Here is a 15,186-nt window from a genome sequence, read left to right as displayed (position 1 = left end):
ATTCCTCGTGTCGACTCTACACATGACTCCTCGAGTTGAGTTCCGAGTCCACGAGTCGACTGATATTTCCTCGTGTCGACTCTATACATTACTCCTTGAGTTGAGTTCAGGCCTCGAGTTGCGTTCCGAGTCCACAAGTCGACTGATAACTCCTGGTGTCGACTCTACACGTAATTCCTTGAGTTGAGTTCACTCCTGAAGTTGAGTTGTGAGTCCACGAGTCGACTGGTAATTCCTCGTGCCGACTCTACACATGACTCCTCGAGTAGAGTTCACTCCTCGAGTTGAGTTCCGAGTCCACAAGTCGACGGGTAATTCCTCATGCCGACTCTACACATGACTCCTCGAGTTGAGGTCACTCCTCGAGTTAAGTTCCGAGTCCACAAGTCGACTGATAATTCCTCGTGCCGACTCTACACATGACTCCTCGAGTTGAGTTCCGAGTCCACGAGTCGACTGATATTTCCTCGTGTCGACTCTATACATTACTCCTCGAGTTGAGTTTAGGCCTCGAGTTGCGTTCCGAGTCCACAAGTCGACTGATAACTCCTGGTGTCGACTCTACACGTAATTCCTTGAGTTGAGTTCACTCCTCAAGTTGAGTTGTGAGTCCACGAGTCGACTGGTAATTCCTCGTGCCGACTCTACACATGACTCCTTGAGTAGAGTTCACTCCTCGAGTTGAGTTCCGAGTCCACAAGTCGACGGGTAATTCCTCATGCCGACTCTACACATGACTCCTCGAGTTAAGTTCCGAGTCCACAACTCGACTGATAATTCCTCGTGCCGACTCTACACATGACTCCTCGAGTTGAGTTCCGAGTCCACGAGTCGACTAATATTTTCTCGTGTCGAATCTATACATTACTCCTGGAGTTGAGTTTAGTCCTCGAGTTGCGTTCCGAGTCCACGAGTCGACTGATAACTCCTGGTGTCGAGTCTACAGATGACTCCTCGAGTTGAGTTCACTCCCCAACTTACGTTCCGAGTCCACGAGTCGATTGATAATTCATCGTGCCGACTCTACACATGACTCCTCGAGTTGAGTTCTGAGTCCACGAGATGACTGATACTTCCTCGTGCCGACTCTATACATTACTCCTCGGGTTCAGTTCCGAGTCCACGAGTCGACTGATAAGTTCTTGTATTGACTCTACACGTAATTCCTTGAGTTGAGTTCACTCCTCAAGTTGAGTTACGAGTCCACGAGACGAATGATAATTCCTCGTCCCGAATCTACACATGACTCTTCGAGTTGAGTTCATTCCTCGAGTTAGGTTCCGAGTCCACGAGTCGACTGGTAATTTCTCGTGTCGACTCTACACATGAATCCTCGAGTTGGGTTATGAGTCCACGAGTCGACTGGTAATTCCTCGTGCCGACTCTACACATGACTCCTTGAGTTGAGTTCCGAGTCCACAAGTCGACTGGTTATTCCTTGTGCCGATTCTACACATGACTCCTCGAGTTGAGGTCATTCCTCGAGTTGAGTTCCGAGTCCACAAGTCGACTGATAATTCCTCGTGCCGGGACTCTACACATGACTCCTCGAGTTGAGGTCACTCCTCGAGTTGAGTTCCGAGTCGAATGATATTTCCTCGTGTCGACTCTATACATTACTCCTCGAGTTGAGTTCAGTCCTCGAGTTGCGTTCCGAGTCCACGAGTCGACTGATAACTCCTGGTGTCGACTCTACACGTAATTCCTTGAGTTGAGTTCACTCCTCAAGTTGAGTTGTGAGTCCACGAGTCGACTGGTAATTCCTCGTGCCGACTCTACACATGACTCCTCGAGTAGAGTTCACTCCTCGAGTTGCGTTCCGAGTCCACAAGTCGACGGGTAATTCCTCATGCCGATTCTACACATGATTCCTCGAGTTGAGATCACTCCTCGAGTTGAGTTCCGAGTCTACAACTCGACTGATAATTCCTTGTGCCGACTCTACACATGACTCCTCTAGTTGAGGTCACTCCTCGAGTTGAGTTCCAAGTCCACGAGTCAACTGTTATTTCGTAATGTCGACTCTACACATTACTCCTTAAGTTGAGTTCACTCCTCGAGTTGAGTTCCGAGTCCACGAGTCGACTGATAAGTCCTCGTGTTGACTCTACAGGTAATTCCTTTAGTTGAGTTCACTCCTCAAGTTGAGATCCGAGTCCACGAGTCGACTGATAATTCCTCGTGCCGACTCTACACATGACTCCTCGAGTTGAGTTAGGAGTCCACGAGACAACTGATAATTCTTCGTGCCGACTCTATACATTACTCCACGGGATGAGATCACTCCTCGAGTTGAGTTCCGAGTCCACGAGTCAACTGTTATTTCGTAATGTCGACTCTACACATGACTCCTCAAGTTGAGTTCACTACTCGAGTTGAGTTCCGAGTCCACAAGTCGACTGATAATTCCTCGTGCCAACTCCACACATGACTCCTCGAGTTGAGGTCACTGCTCGAGTTGAGTTCCGAGTCCACGAGTCAACTGATATTTCCTAGTGTCGACTCTTCACATTACTCCTGGAGTTGAGTTCACTCCTCGACTTACGTTCCGAGTCCACGAGTCGATTGATAATTCATCGTGCTGATTCTACATATGACTCATCGAGTTGAGTTCCGAGTCCACACTTAGGCTCAATCCCTAGTAATCCTCCCTTGAGGCTCTGCGAAAGGATGTGAGTGATCAAACCAATTTAAAAGGTGGCTAGTCAAAATAAATGTATTGACATCTTGGGTTAGCATTAATGATGTGTCATTTACTTATAAATGGAGATTTTTTGCGGCCTTCTTTTGAGGGAGTAAATTATCGTTTGGTTTATAACACCTTTGGATTTTACAGAAGTCTTAATAAAACTTAAATCCTAAACCAAAGACTAATCATAAACTTGTTTCAACTTATATAGGCAATATGTCTCTCAACCATCTCTCTATCTTTCTTTCCTCGATCAAACTCGAAAACAAAAACTACGTAGATTCGAAACGTAACCTCGACATAAAACCTACCGTTAACAAGAACAAATGGGTACTCACCACCCCGTTTCCTCCTCTGACGAATGATGATTCAACTCAAGAGGACAATGACGCCTTAGCGGCCAGGCTTCGATCCGATGAGATTGTGAGGTGTTGTATCTTGGCATCTATGAACAATATGCTGAAAGAGCAACATCGTGACATCGAGACTGCCGCTAACACGCTCTACAATCTCCTTGAGATGTTTGGAGGGCAAAGGCGTCAAACAAGGCTACAAGCAGTCCGACAGTTTATGAACTGTCATATGCAGGCTAGGACTCCTGTTGGAGACTTCATGATACTGATCATTAGTTTTCTGAATAAAATGGAAATCCTAGGATCTGAAATTTATGGGAAGAATATCATAGATATGATCTTAGAAACTCTCCCCGCATGTCTTGATACCTCCAAGATGAACTACTTCATAAACAAGCTAGAGTACACTGTTACCAAGCTTATGAAGGAACTTCACACTGCTGTAGGTCTCACTAAGAAAAAGAGGAAACAAATTTCCTCTATGAGGAAACAAGGAGAATCCGCCAAGGCAACCAAGAAGCGAAACAAAAGAGGAAACTAATCCCTTGTGGATTATATGAGGTGGGCGCCTATATTGATAGGAATGGGTAATAAAAGATTGCTCATAAAGGCTTGGAAATAAAAGGAGACTACTTCTTTCCAAGGCCAACCCCTCTCCTATAAATAGGACCCTCATTCCCTTCATTTTATTAATTCAACATAAGTTAGAGATTGAGAGACTCTCTCTCTAGACATTGTTGGCCGAAAATCCTCTCTCTCTCTCTCTAGTTTATTTTCGATTTTTCTTGTCTTGGCACCTAGGTCCTCACTCGACCTAGTGTTTAGCTCTGCAACTTCAAGACTTGTTCTTAAGTCGTAGTGTTTAAAAGTGCCCACCCACTGATTCCTTTTATTTCGAGTGATTTAGTGATAGAAACTATCGTGGTTGCTCGAGGTGCCGAGGAAAGAAAGAGAGACGTGCTGCGAGGGGAGACGAGCGTTGCAAACTTTCCAAAAGCTTCTTCAAGGTTCAAGATTCAAGAAAGGTTAGTAAACTCTTAGCTCATATTGTTTTTTTAATTACATGTACTTGCTTCTTTGTCTAGGTTAGTAAAAACTGTTTTTACTTGAAAAGAAATTTTTTAAAATTCCGCCGCTTCCCGAAGCGTTTAATCTTTTTCTTAAACCCTAGATCAATTCCAACAGTCGACTGGTAATTTCTCGTGTCGACTCTACACATGACTCCTCGAGTTGGGTTCTGAGTCCACGAGTCGACTGGTAATTCCTCTTGCCGACTCTACACATGACTCCTCGAGTTGAGTTCCGAGTCCACAAGTCGACTGGTAATTCCTTGTGCCGATTCTACACATGACTCCTCGAGTTGAGTTCCGAGTCCACAAGTCGACTGATAATTCCTCGTGCCGACTCTACACATGACTCCTCGAGTTGAGGTCACTCCTCGAGTTGAGTTCCGAGTCCACGAGTCGACGGATATTTCCTCGTGTTGACTCTATACATTACTCCTCGAGTTGAGTTCAGTCCTCGAGTTGCGTTCCGAGTCCACGAGTCGACTGATAACTCCTGGTGTCGACCATACACGTAATTCCTTGAGTTGAGTTCACTCCTCAAGTTGAGTTGTGAGTCCACGAGTCGACTGGTAATTCCTCGTGCCGACTCTACACATGACTCCTCGAGTAGAGTTCACTCCTCGAGTTGAGTTCCGAGTCCACAAGTCGACGGGTAATTCCTCATGCCGATTCTACACATGATTCCTCGAGTTGAGGTGACTCCTCGAGTTGAGTTCCGAGTCCACCACTCGACTGATAATTCCTCGTGCCGACTCTACACATGACTCCTCAAGTTGAGGTCACTCCTCGAGTTGAGTTCCGAGTCCACGAGTCAACTGTTATTTCCTAATGTTGACTCTACACATTACTCTTTAAGTTGAGTTCACTCCTCGAGTTGAGTTCCGAGTCCACGAGTTGACTGATAAGTTCTCGTGTTGACTCTACATGTAATTCCTTTAGTTGAGTTCACTCCTCAAGTTGAGATCCGAGTCCACGAGTCGACTGATAATTCCTCGTGCCGACTCTACACATGACTCCTCGAGTGGAGGTCACTCCTCGAGTTGAGTTCCGAGTCCACGAGTCGACGGATATTTCCTCGTGTTGACTCTATACATTACTCCTCGAGTTGAGTTCAGTCCTCGAGTTGCGTTCCGAGTCCACGAGTCGACTGATAACTCCTGGTGTCGACCATACACGTAATTCCTTGAGTTGAGTTCACTCCTCAAGTCGAGTTGTGAGTCCACGAGTCGACTCGTAATTCCTCGTGCCGACTCTACACATGACTCCTCGAGTTGAGTTCCGAGTCCACAAGTCAACGGGTAATTCCTCATGCCGATTCTACACATGATTCCTCGAGTTGAGGTGACTCCTCGAGTTGAGTTCCGAGTCCACCACTCGACTGATAATTCCTCGTGCCGACTCTACACATGACTCCTCAAGTTGAGGTCACTCCTCGAGTTGAGTTCCGAGTCCACGAGTCAACTGTTATTTCCTAATGTTGACTCTACACATTACTCCTTAAGTTGAGTTCACTCCTCGAGTTGAGTTCCGAGTCCACGAGTTGACTGATAAGTTCTCGTGTTGACTCTACATGTAATTCCTTTGGTTGAGTTCACTCCTCAAGTTGAGATCCGAGTCCACGAGTCGACTGATAATTCCTCGTGCCGACTCTACACATGACTCCTCGAGTTGAGTTCCGAGTCCACGAGACAACTGATAATTCTTCGTGCCGACTCTATACATTACTCCACGGGATGAGTTCACTCCTCGAGTTGTGTTCCGAGTCCACAAGTCGATGGGTAATTCCTCATGCCGATTCTACACATGATTCCTCGAGTTGAGGTCACTCCTCGAGTTGAGTTCCGAGTCCACGAGTCAACTGATATTTCCTAATGCCGACTCTACACATGACTCCTCGAGTAGAGTCCACTCCTCGAGTTGAGATCCAAGTCCACAAGTCGACTGGTAATTCCTCATGCCGATTCTACATATGATTCGTCGAGTTGAGGTCACTCCTCGAGTTGAGTTCTGCGTCCACAAGTCGACTGATAATTACTCGTGCCGACTTTACACTTGACTCCTCGAGTTGAGTTCAATCCTCGAGTTGAGTTCAGAGTCCACGAGTCAACTGATATTTCCTAATGTCGGCTCTACACATTACTCCTTGAGTTGAGTTCACTCCTCGAGTTGAGTTCCGAGTCCACGAGTCGACTGATAAGCCCTCGTGTTGACTCTACAGGTAATTCCTTTAGTTGAGTTCACTCCTCAAGTTGAGATCCGAGTCCACGAGTCACTGATAATTTGTCACGATCTGCGAGCCTTAGCTAGCCCGCAAACCGCGGCAGAGATCTTCGTATCTTACTTGACATAAATAAAATTCATAAAAACTTTGGTGGAAGCGCTTCCAGAAAACATTTTCTAGAAAAACTTTTAAAATATTTACATAAACGTCTTAAAAATATGGGCGAATTTTTTGTTTTTCTTAAAACATACTATTTAAAACTTTACAAACAAAAGACTCGTCTTTTAAAAACAAAATAGACTCATTCGCCCTTGACTTAGCCACAGGTCGGCAGCCGTACATACACACGCCTACTTACTTACCGGTTTCGCTGATGCTCTGCTCAGTCTTCTTTGGCCTTTCCTTTATCTACAATATCAAGATAATAACTGTGAGTCGAAAGACTCAGTAAGCGGATATCTACATATCTAATGCACAATGCACATAACACATAAACAATACATAACATGAGTTCATATCTTTTCATAACTTGCGGAAATATCGGCTTAGGTCCCGATAAATCCACCTTACTTGAGAATCAATCGGCTTAGGTCCCGATAGATTCATCCTGCTTAGGAATCACTCAGCTTAGGTCCCGAGAGATTCCTCTTACTTAAGAATTCACCAGCTTAGGTCCCGGTGATTCACATCATAACATTCTTTTATCATAATCTATGGAATTACCAGCTTAGGTCCCGGTAACTCCTCTTACTTGAGAATATGCCAGCTTAGGTCCCGACAATTCCCATCAAACAATACATTTCCTGCTCGGGATCCCTTAATGATATCCGCACGACACATGTCTTATTGGCGCCAGACAGGAGGGTGCACAGTCTCCTGCCTAATCCCCATGTGGTACCAGCACGAAGCATAATAGGTACCTACTAACAAGGGGTATATGTCGGAGGCGGTATCATTCTGTGTTTTCTCTTTAATTAACTTAACATGAGAGACTGCTTAATTCGGGTTTAATCCCGATCTTAACATATATTCTTTTCGCTTATTAACTCGTGAATTATAAGATCTTGAGATGCGACTCCCAAAGATACTATCATAATATTCTCGCTTTTGAATACGAGTCTTAGCTTCAGTCTCTCATAATCCAGTTCACTAGGACTGGATCTCTGGAAGGTGGCTAACTAAACACATAGCAAAGGCTCGGGTTCCTAGTTACCTCTAGCCATTTTTGTTAGCCGGACTAATTCCGTTTCCCAATTCGTTAGCGGCTTAAAGCCCTTAATCTTGATAGTGAATTGTCGCTTGGTTTATCTTACTCTTGCTTACTAGAAAGCATATAGAAAATGCACGTACAATATATGTATATATATAAAGATATATATAATATTTCTTGATATTGTAGGTGCCTATAATCCACTTACCCGGATAACGATTCTTTCGAATCCTGAGATCTTCTCTTCCAGATAAAAGGGTTCATCTTAACTTCACGTATAACCCAATCCTCGTAAGCTTCTCCTGCTAATCCTTATAGCAATCTGGACGTATCTATGGAAGAGAAAGATCGAACATCGAGCATACTCAGTATCTCGTCCATTGATCTACTAACGTACACACTTCTACTAAAAGAAAGCTCATAAGGAACGTATTCAAAACGTCCTCCTAGTGACAGAACAGAGAATACATGACAGAACAAACATCAGGGAATACATGACAGAACAAACATCAGGGAATACATGACAGAACAGAGACGGGAAAGAATCGACGCCTAAGAACAAGGCCTTAACAACTTCCCTGATCTAGGCTAAGAAACGCCCCGCTATTCGACCACCTATTCTTTTGACGGGACAAAGCCCATTGCTTAGGATAGGTTCCCGAAGGTCGAAACTAAAAGAAAAGAACGTATAAAGAAACTCTTACTAACAATCTATAGAATACGTAAGTTATATGAAAATAACTCAAACCGACACTTCTCAAATGTGGTTTAGAAAATCTTTTATGACTTGTCTCTTTTTATTGACAAGTTATAACGTTTGAGAACGTAAATAAAACATTTCTCGTTGATATTCTTTTTCCAAATTAAAAGAGTCGAGCTTATAGTCGAACTCGATTTTTAATACATAATTAAGATAAATATACTAAATAATTACGTGAATAATCAACGAGTTTAATAATGATACATATTAATTTATTTTCCTTACTAACTTATATTAAACGAGCTTAATTACAAAACATACATATTGATATTATATCGCAACTCTCATAATCTAGAACGACCCAACAAAAATAATTATAGGTTCGCACTAGCACGAGTCGAGACTCGGGAAATTTCTCGACTTTCTAACACTAAACCGAGACTTCGCGAGTCTCCGAACGAAACCCGACAGCCGTGAACAGCCCCCCCCGAGAGCCGCCACAAAGTTGCTGCCGTCCCCGGCCCAACAGCTCGTCCCAACCGAGCCGATGAACCTCGCTGACCAGCCCCACTCCGTCGTCACTCGCGCAACAGCTCCGCCAACCTTCGGACAGCCTCTTCGCCATCCCGAGCCGCTGCCCCGGGACCTGTTCAGCCCACCTAAAACGAGCCTAGACTCTCAACAGATATAACTCACACGCACACCAACGAAACAACCGTTAACTCCTATTCTCAACTAGAAAAAAACAAAATCAATTCAAATCCAACATCACACGGCCAAAACAGACCCACACCAAACCAGATTAGCGATCAACACATCCACACACGCACGGCCAGCCCTAAACCAGAGAATTCCATACTAAAATGGGGCTTGACTAAGCAAATATTCAAATATCGAATCCAAACCAAGAGATAACCCGGAAACAACACTAATCCATGCCATGATTACACAAAAACACTCAGAGAGAAAAGCCCCAAATTCCAAAATTCAAACCCTAGAATCCGAATTCCAAAATTAGGGGAACCAAAAATCTAACCTTAATTCCGTGAAATCTCTTCTCTCCGGTGCTCGTTCCTTCTGTTTCCGGCGATTTCTCTCGGTCCGGTGTCCTCGGCGTGCTCGCGGCGGCGCTGGTTCCTTCTCGGCCGCGCGTGGGTTGCGCTCGGGCTCGGTGGCTGGCTGGATGGCGCGCGCACAGGCTGGTGCTGGTAGTCGCGCGTCCTCTCCTTCTCAGTCTCGCTCTCTCGCTCTCTTCTCTCTTTCTCGGCCTTTCTCTTCCCCGAGCTCTCTCTCTCTCCCGCTCAGTTTTCTTCTGCTTCTTCTTTTCTCTTCTTTTCCTTTCTTTTTTTTTTCTGGTTTGCCGACTCTTTTCTTCTTCACTCGGCCAAGTGATACTTATCACTTTGTGAAGAAGACGAGTCATAGATGACGTGGCAAGCTAGGAAGAAAACATCTTATTTACAATCCAAACTCTTTTCCTTGTTTTCTTTCAAATGGGTCCCATAAAAATTGTTACAACCACGTCCTTTCATACAATTATTTAATTAAATCCATAACCGAACGGATTATAATTATATGATTCGAACCGAGAATTTTCTCGTTCGTTCTCGATTAATTAAAATATATTTAAGGATTCTCGGAATTAATTCTCTTCCTTGAGAATTTGTTTCTTAAATTAATTTCCGGAATGTCTCTTCGGAAATAATTTATTAATCGAGTTAAGCTCGATAATTCCTTTATTTATTCCGAGATTTTCCATAACCTTAACATATTTAAAATTAATCCGATAAATCCATTGGAGTATAATTCACTCGAGAATTTAATTGTACCAACGGAAACTCGTCATTTATTTCCAAATCTCCAAATACGAGTGACGCAGAAACTTGTCCTTACAATCCCTACCCCCTTAAGTTAGTTTCGTCCTCGAAACTTAAAGCAAAGCAGGGTACTCCTTCTGCATCACATTATCGAGTTTCCGGATAATTTTTCATCTTCAGAAAAACAAGAGAGGATATACCTTCTTCTAATCGTGTCATCGCTTGATGAATAACAAACTGATTCTGGTCTTAGAGTCCACACACGTATCATACTCAAACTACACGGGTGACTTGAAATAGTCACTTCCTAACGGTCACTTCCTAACGGTTTGACAAGTAAGAGACTAACAAACGAGTATCGACTAATAATGTCATTCCTATGTGTCGCTACTGTGGCAAGTGGGGCTCTCCACATCCTAAGATATAATGTCATCCCACGTGTCTAACCAGGAATTCACTTCATCATAAACTGCGATTACCTCCCACCAGCTTCGAGCTTCAAGTTCCAGCTGGTTCACAGCACAAGCAACCCTCTCAGCATCTGTAAGTTGCATGTACGTTAAGATCTGTTGGATCCTTTTAATCCAATTTTCCGCAAGGGAAGGATCAGCATCTCCATCGAAAGTCGGTGGTTTCTGCTTACGAAAACGCTCATATACAGGCTCCCCGACAGTCGGTGCCATTATCGGAATCTGGAACAGCGGAACCTCATCTGGCGCCATAGCTTGAGCTTGTGGTGGCGCTTGTACATTCTGACCATCTGGATTCCTATTTATATTTGGCACGTGCTCACCTTGTCCTCCAGGTTGTTCTGGTCGATGCGCCTGGGGTTCAGGGTCTTGTTGTCCCTGTGGAGGTTGCTTCTCATTCATTCGCGCAATAAGTTGCGTGATCAACCTGTTCTGCTCATCTATTTGAGCATCCCTTCGACGGCCATCTTCAGCTTGACGCTCTAGAGCCCTGCTAATCTCAATCATTTCTTGTGAAAGATTCGTCTGCGTTTGCTTCTTAGGTCCCATTCTTAATCTCTACTTCGCCTATGAGTAGGAATGGGTAAGCATTCGATTATCCTAATATAACCGCTATCTTTCACAAAGACTCAACAAGATATTATAGATAAGGCTATCTTAAACATCAGTTGACTTATAAGTAAGTAAGTTAGTGTATGTACGACCACAAGTCTACAGAAACGGCTCAACCTGGGCTCTGATACCAAAAATTCTGTCACGACCCGCGAGCCTTAGCTCGCCCGCGAACCGCGGCAGAGATCTTCGTATCTTACTTGACATAAATAAAATTCATAAAAACTTTGGTGGAAGCGCTTCCAGAAAACATTTTCTAGAAAAACTTTTAAAATATTTACATAAACGTCTCAAAAATATGGGCGAATTTTTTGTTTTTCTTAAAACATACTATTTAAAACTTTACAAACAAAAGACTCGTCTTTTAAAAACAAAATAGACTCATTCGCCCTTGACTTAGCCACAGGTCGGCAGCCGTACATACACACGCCTACTTACTTACCGGTTTCGCTGATGCTCTGCTCAGTCTTCTTTGGCCTTTCCTTTATCTACAATATCAAGATAATAACTGTGAGTCGAAAGACTCAGTAAGCGGATATCTACATATCTAATGCACAATGCACATAACACATAAACAATACATAACATGAGTTCATATCTTTTCATAACTTGCGGAAATATCGGCTTAGGTCCCGATAAATCCACCTTACTTGAGAATCAATCGGCTTAGGTCCCGATAGATTCATCCTGCTTAGGAATCACTCAGCTTAGGTCCCGAGAGATTCCTCTTACTTAAGAATTCACCAGCTTAGGTCCCGGTGATTCACATCATAACATTCTTTTATCATAATCTATGGAATTACCAGCTTAGGTCCCGGTAACTCCTCTTACTTGAGAATATGCCAGCTTAGGTCCCGACAATTCCCATCAAACAATACATTTCCTGCTCGGGATCCCTTAATGATATCCGCACGACACATGTCTTATTGGCGCCAGACAGGAGGGTGCATAGTCTCCTGCCTAATCCCCATGTGGTACCAGCACGAAGCATAATAGGTACCTACTAACAAGGGGTATATGTCGGAGGCGGTATCATTCTGTGTTTTCTCTTTAATTAACTTAACATGAGAGACTGCTTAATTCGGGTTTAATCCCGATCTTAACATATATTCTTTTCGCTTATTAACTCGTGAATTATAAGATCTTGAGATGCGACTCCCAAAGATACTATCATAATATTCTCGCTTTTGAATACGAGTCTTAGCTTCAGTCTCTCATAATCCAGTTCACTAGGACTGGATCTCTGGAAGGTGGCTAACTAAACACATAGCAAAGGCTCGGGTTCCTAGTTACCTCTAGCCATTTTTGTTAGCCGGACTAATTCCGTTTCCCAATTCGTTAGCGGCTTAAAGCCCTTAATCTTGATAGTGAATTGTCGCTTGGTTTATCTTACTCTTGCTTACTAGAAAGCATATAGAAAATGCACGTACAATATATGTATATATATAAAGATATATATAATATTTCTTGATATTGTAGGTGCCTATAATCCACTTACCCGGATAACGATTCTTTCGAATCCTGAGATCTTCTCTTCCAGATAAAAGGGTTCATCTTAACTTCACGTATAACCCAATCCTCGTAAGCTTCTCCTGCTAATCCTTATAGCAATCTGGACGTATCTATGGAAGAGAAAGATCGAACATCGAGCATACTCAGTATCTCGTCCATTGATCTACTAACGTACACACTTCTACTAAAAGAAAGCTCATAAGGAACGTATTCAAAACGTCCTCCTAGTGACAGAACAGAGAATACATGACAGAACAAACATCAGGGAATACATGACAGAACAAACATCAGGGAATACATGACAGAACAGAGACGGGAAAGAATCGACGCCTAAGAACAAGGCCTTAACAACTTCCCTGATCTAGGCTAAGAAACGCCCCGCTATTCGACCACCTATTCTTTTGACGGGACAAAGCCCATTGCTTAGGATAGGTTCCCGAAGGTCGAAACTAAAAGAAAAGAACGTATAAAGAAACTCTTACTAACAATCTATAGAATACGTAAGTTATATGAAAATAACTCAAACCGACACTTCTCAAATGTGGTTTAGAAAATCTTTTATGACTTGTCTCTTTTTATTGACAAGTTATAACGTTTGAGAACGTAAATAAAACATTTCTCGTTGATATTCTTTTTCCAAATTAAAAGAGTCGAGCTTATAGTCGAACTCGATTTTTAATACATAATTAAGATAAATATACTAAATAATTACGTGAATAATCAACGAGTTTAATAATGATACATATTAATTTATTTTCCTTACTAACTTATATTAAACGAGCTTAATTACAAAACATACATATTGATATTATATCGCAACTCTCATAATCTAGAACGACCCAACAAAAATAATTATAGGTTCGCACTAGCACGAGTCGAGACTCGGGAAATTTCTCGACTTTCTAACACTAAACCGAGACTTCGCGAGTCTCCGAACGAAACCCGACAGCCGTGAACAGCCCCCCCCGAGAGCCGCCACAAAGTTGCTGCCGTCCCCGGCCCAACAGCTCGTCCCAACCGAGCCGATGAACCTCGCTGACCAGCCCCACTCCGTCGTCACTCGCGCAACAGCTCCGCCAACCTTCGGACAGCCTCTTCGCCATCCCGAGCCGCTGCCCCGGGACCTGTTCAGCCCACCTAAAACGAGCCTAGACTCTCAACAGATATAACTCACACGCACACCAACGAAACAACCGTTAACTCCTATTCTCAACTAGAAAAAAACAAAATCAATTCAAATCCAACATCACACGGCCAAAACAGACCCACACCAAACCAGATTAGCGATCAACACATCCACACACGCACGGCCAGCCCTAAACCAGAGAATTCCATACTAAAATGGGGCTTGACTAAGCAAATATTCAAATATCGAATCCAAACCAAGAGATAACCCGGAAACAACACTAATCCATGCCATGATTACACAAAAACACTCAGAGAGAAAAGCCCCAAATTCCAAAATTCAAACCCTAGAATCCGAATTCCAAAATTAGGGGAACCAAAAATCTAACCTTAATTCCGTGAAATCTCTTCTCTCCGGTGCTCGTTCCTTCTGTTTCCGGCGATTTCTCTCGGTCCGGTGTCCTCGGCGTGCTCGCGGCGGCGCTGGTTCCTTCTCGGCCGCGCGTGGGTTGCGCTCGGGCTCGGTGGCTGGCTGGATGGCGCGCGCACAGGCTGGTGCTGGTAGTCGCGCGTCCTCTCCTTCTCAGTCTCGCTCTCTCGCTCTCTTCTCTCTTTCTCGGCCTTTCTCTTCCCCGAGCTCTCTCTCTCTCCCGCTCAGTTTTCTTCTGCTTCTTCTTTTCTCTTCTTTTCCTTTCTTTTTTTTTCTGGTTTGCCGACTCTTTTCTTCTTCACTCGGCCAAGTGATACTTATCACTTTGTGAAGAAGACGAGTCATAGATGACGTGGCAAGCTAGGAAGAAAACATCTTATTTACAATCCAAACTCTTTTCCTTGTTTTCTTTCAAATGGGTCCCATAAAAATTGTTACAACCACGTCCTTTCATACAATTATTTAATTAAATCCATAACCGAACGGATTATAATTATATGATTCGAACCGAGAATTTTCTCGTTCGTTCTCGATTAATTAAAATATATTTAAGGATTCTCGGAATTAATTCTCTTCCTTGAGAATTTGTTTCTTAAATTAATTTCCGGAATGTCTCTTCGGAAATAATTTATTAATCGAGTTAAGCTCGATAATTCCTTTATTTATTCCGAGATTTTCCATAACCTTAACATATTTAAAATTAATCCGATAAATCCATTGGAGTATAATTCACTCGAGAATTTAATTGTACCAACGGAAACTCGTCATTTATTTCCAAATCTCCAAATACGAGTGACGCAGAAACTTGTCCTTACATAATTCCTCGTGCCGACTCTACACATGACTCCTCGAGTTGAGGCCACTCCTCGAGTTGAGTTCGGAGTCCACGAGTCGACTGATATTTCCTCGTGTCGACTCTATACATTACTCCTCGAGTTGAGCTCAGTCCTTGAGTTGCGTTCCGAGTCCACGAGTCAACT

At 43.3% G+C, this 15,186-nt stretch overlaps 2 long non-coding RNA genes across 4 annotated transcripts; both read right to left on the bottom strand.

Moving 5' to 3' along the window:
* Window positions 1–6,575: 6,575 nt before the first annotated feature.
* LOC149407829 (uncharacterized) lies at window positions 6,576–9,952 on the bottom strand. 2 transcript variants are annotated; one of them, XR_016297188.1, is made up of 3 exons: window positions 9,277–9,630; window positions 7,749–7,872; window positions 6,576–6,738 (listed from the first exon to the last, which is right to left on the bottom strand). It is a non-coding gene; the product is annotated as an uncharacterized LOC149407829 (long non-coding RNA). The 2 variants fall into 2 exon arrangements; XR_016297185.1 differs by lacking the exons at window positions 6,576–6,738; window positions 7,749–7,872 and adding an exon at window positions 8,459–8,910 and having other exon boundaries at window positions 9,277–9,952.
* A 1,368-nt stretch (window positions 9,953–11,320) lies between these two features.
* On the bottom strand, window positions 11,321–14,840 carry LOC149407828 (uncharacterized). Of its 2 annotated transcripts, XR_016297183.1 has the most exons (3): window positions 14,166–14,510; window positions 12,638–12,761; window positions 11,321–11,627 (listed from the first exon to the last, which is right to left on the bottom strand). It is a non-coding gene; the product is annotated as an uncharacterized LOC149407828 (long non-coding RNA). The 2 variants fall into 2 exon arrangements; XR_016297181.1 differs by lacking the exons at window positions 11,321–11,627; window positions 12,638–12,761 and adding an exon at window positions 13,348–13,799 and having other exon boundaries at window positions 14,166–14,840.
* Window positions 14,841–15,186: the final 346 nt, after the last annotated feature.

Source organism: Urtica dioica, chromosome 1 (assembly GCF_054948205.1).
Source record: "Urtica dioica subsp. dioica isolate 48M chromosome 1, U.dioica_male_clone48M_v1_H2, whole genome shotgun sequence".
Classification (NCBI taxonomy): domain Eukaryota; kingdom Viridiplantae; phylum Streptophyta; class Magnoliopsida; order Rosales; family Urticaceae; genus Urtica; species Urtica dioica.
Note: the sequence above shows the minus strand (reverse complement) of the source record. Positions and strands in the feature narration are given on the sequence as shown.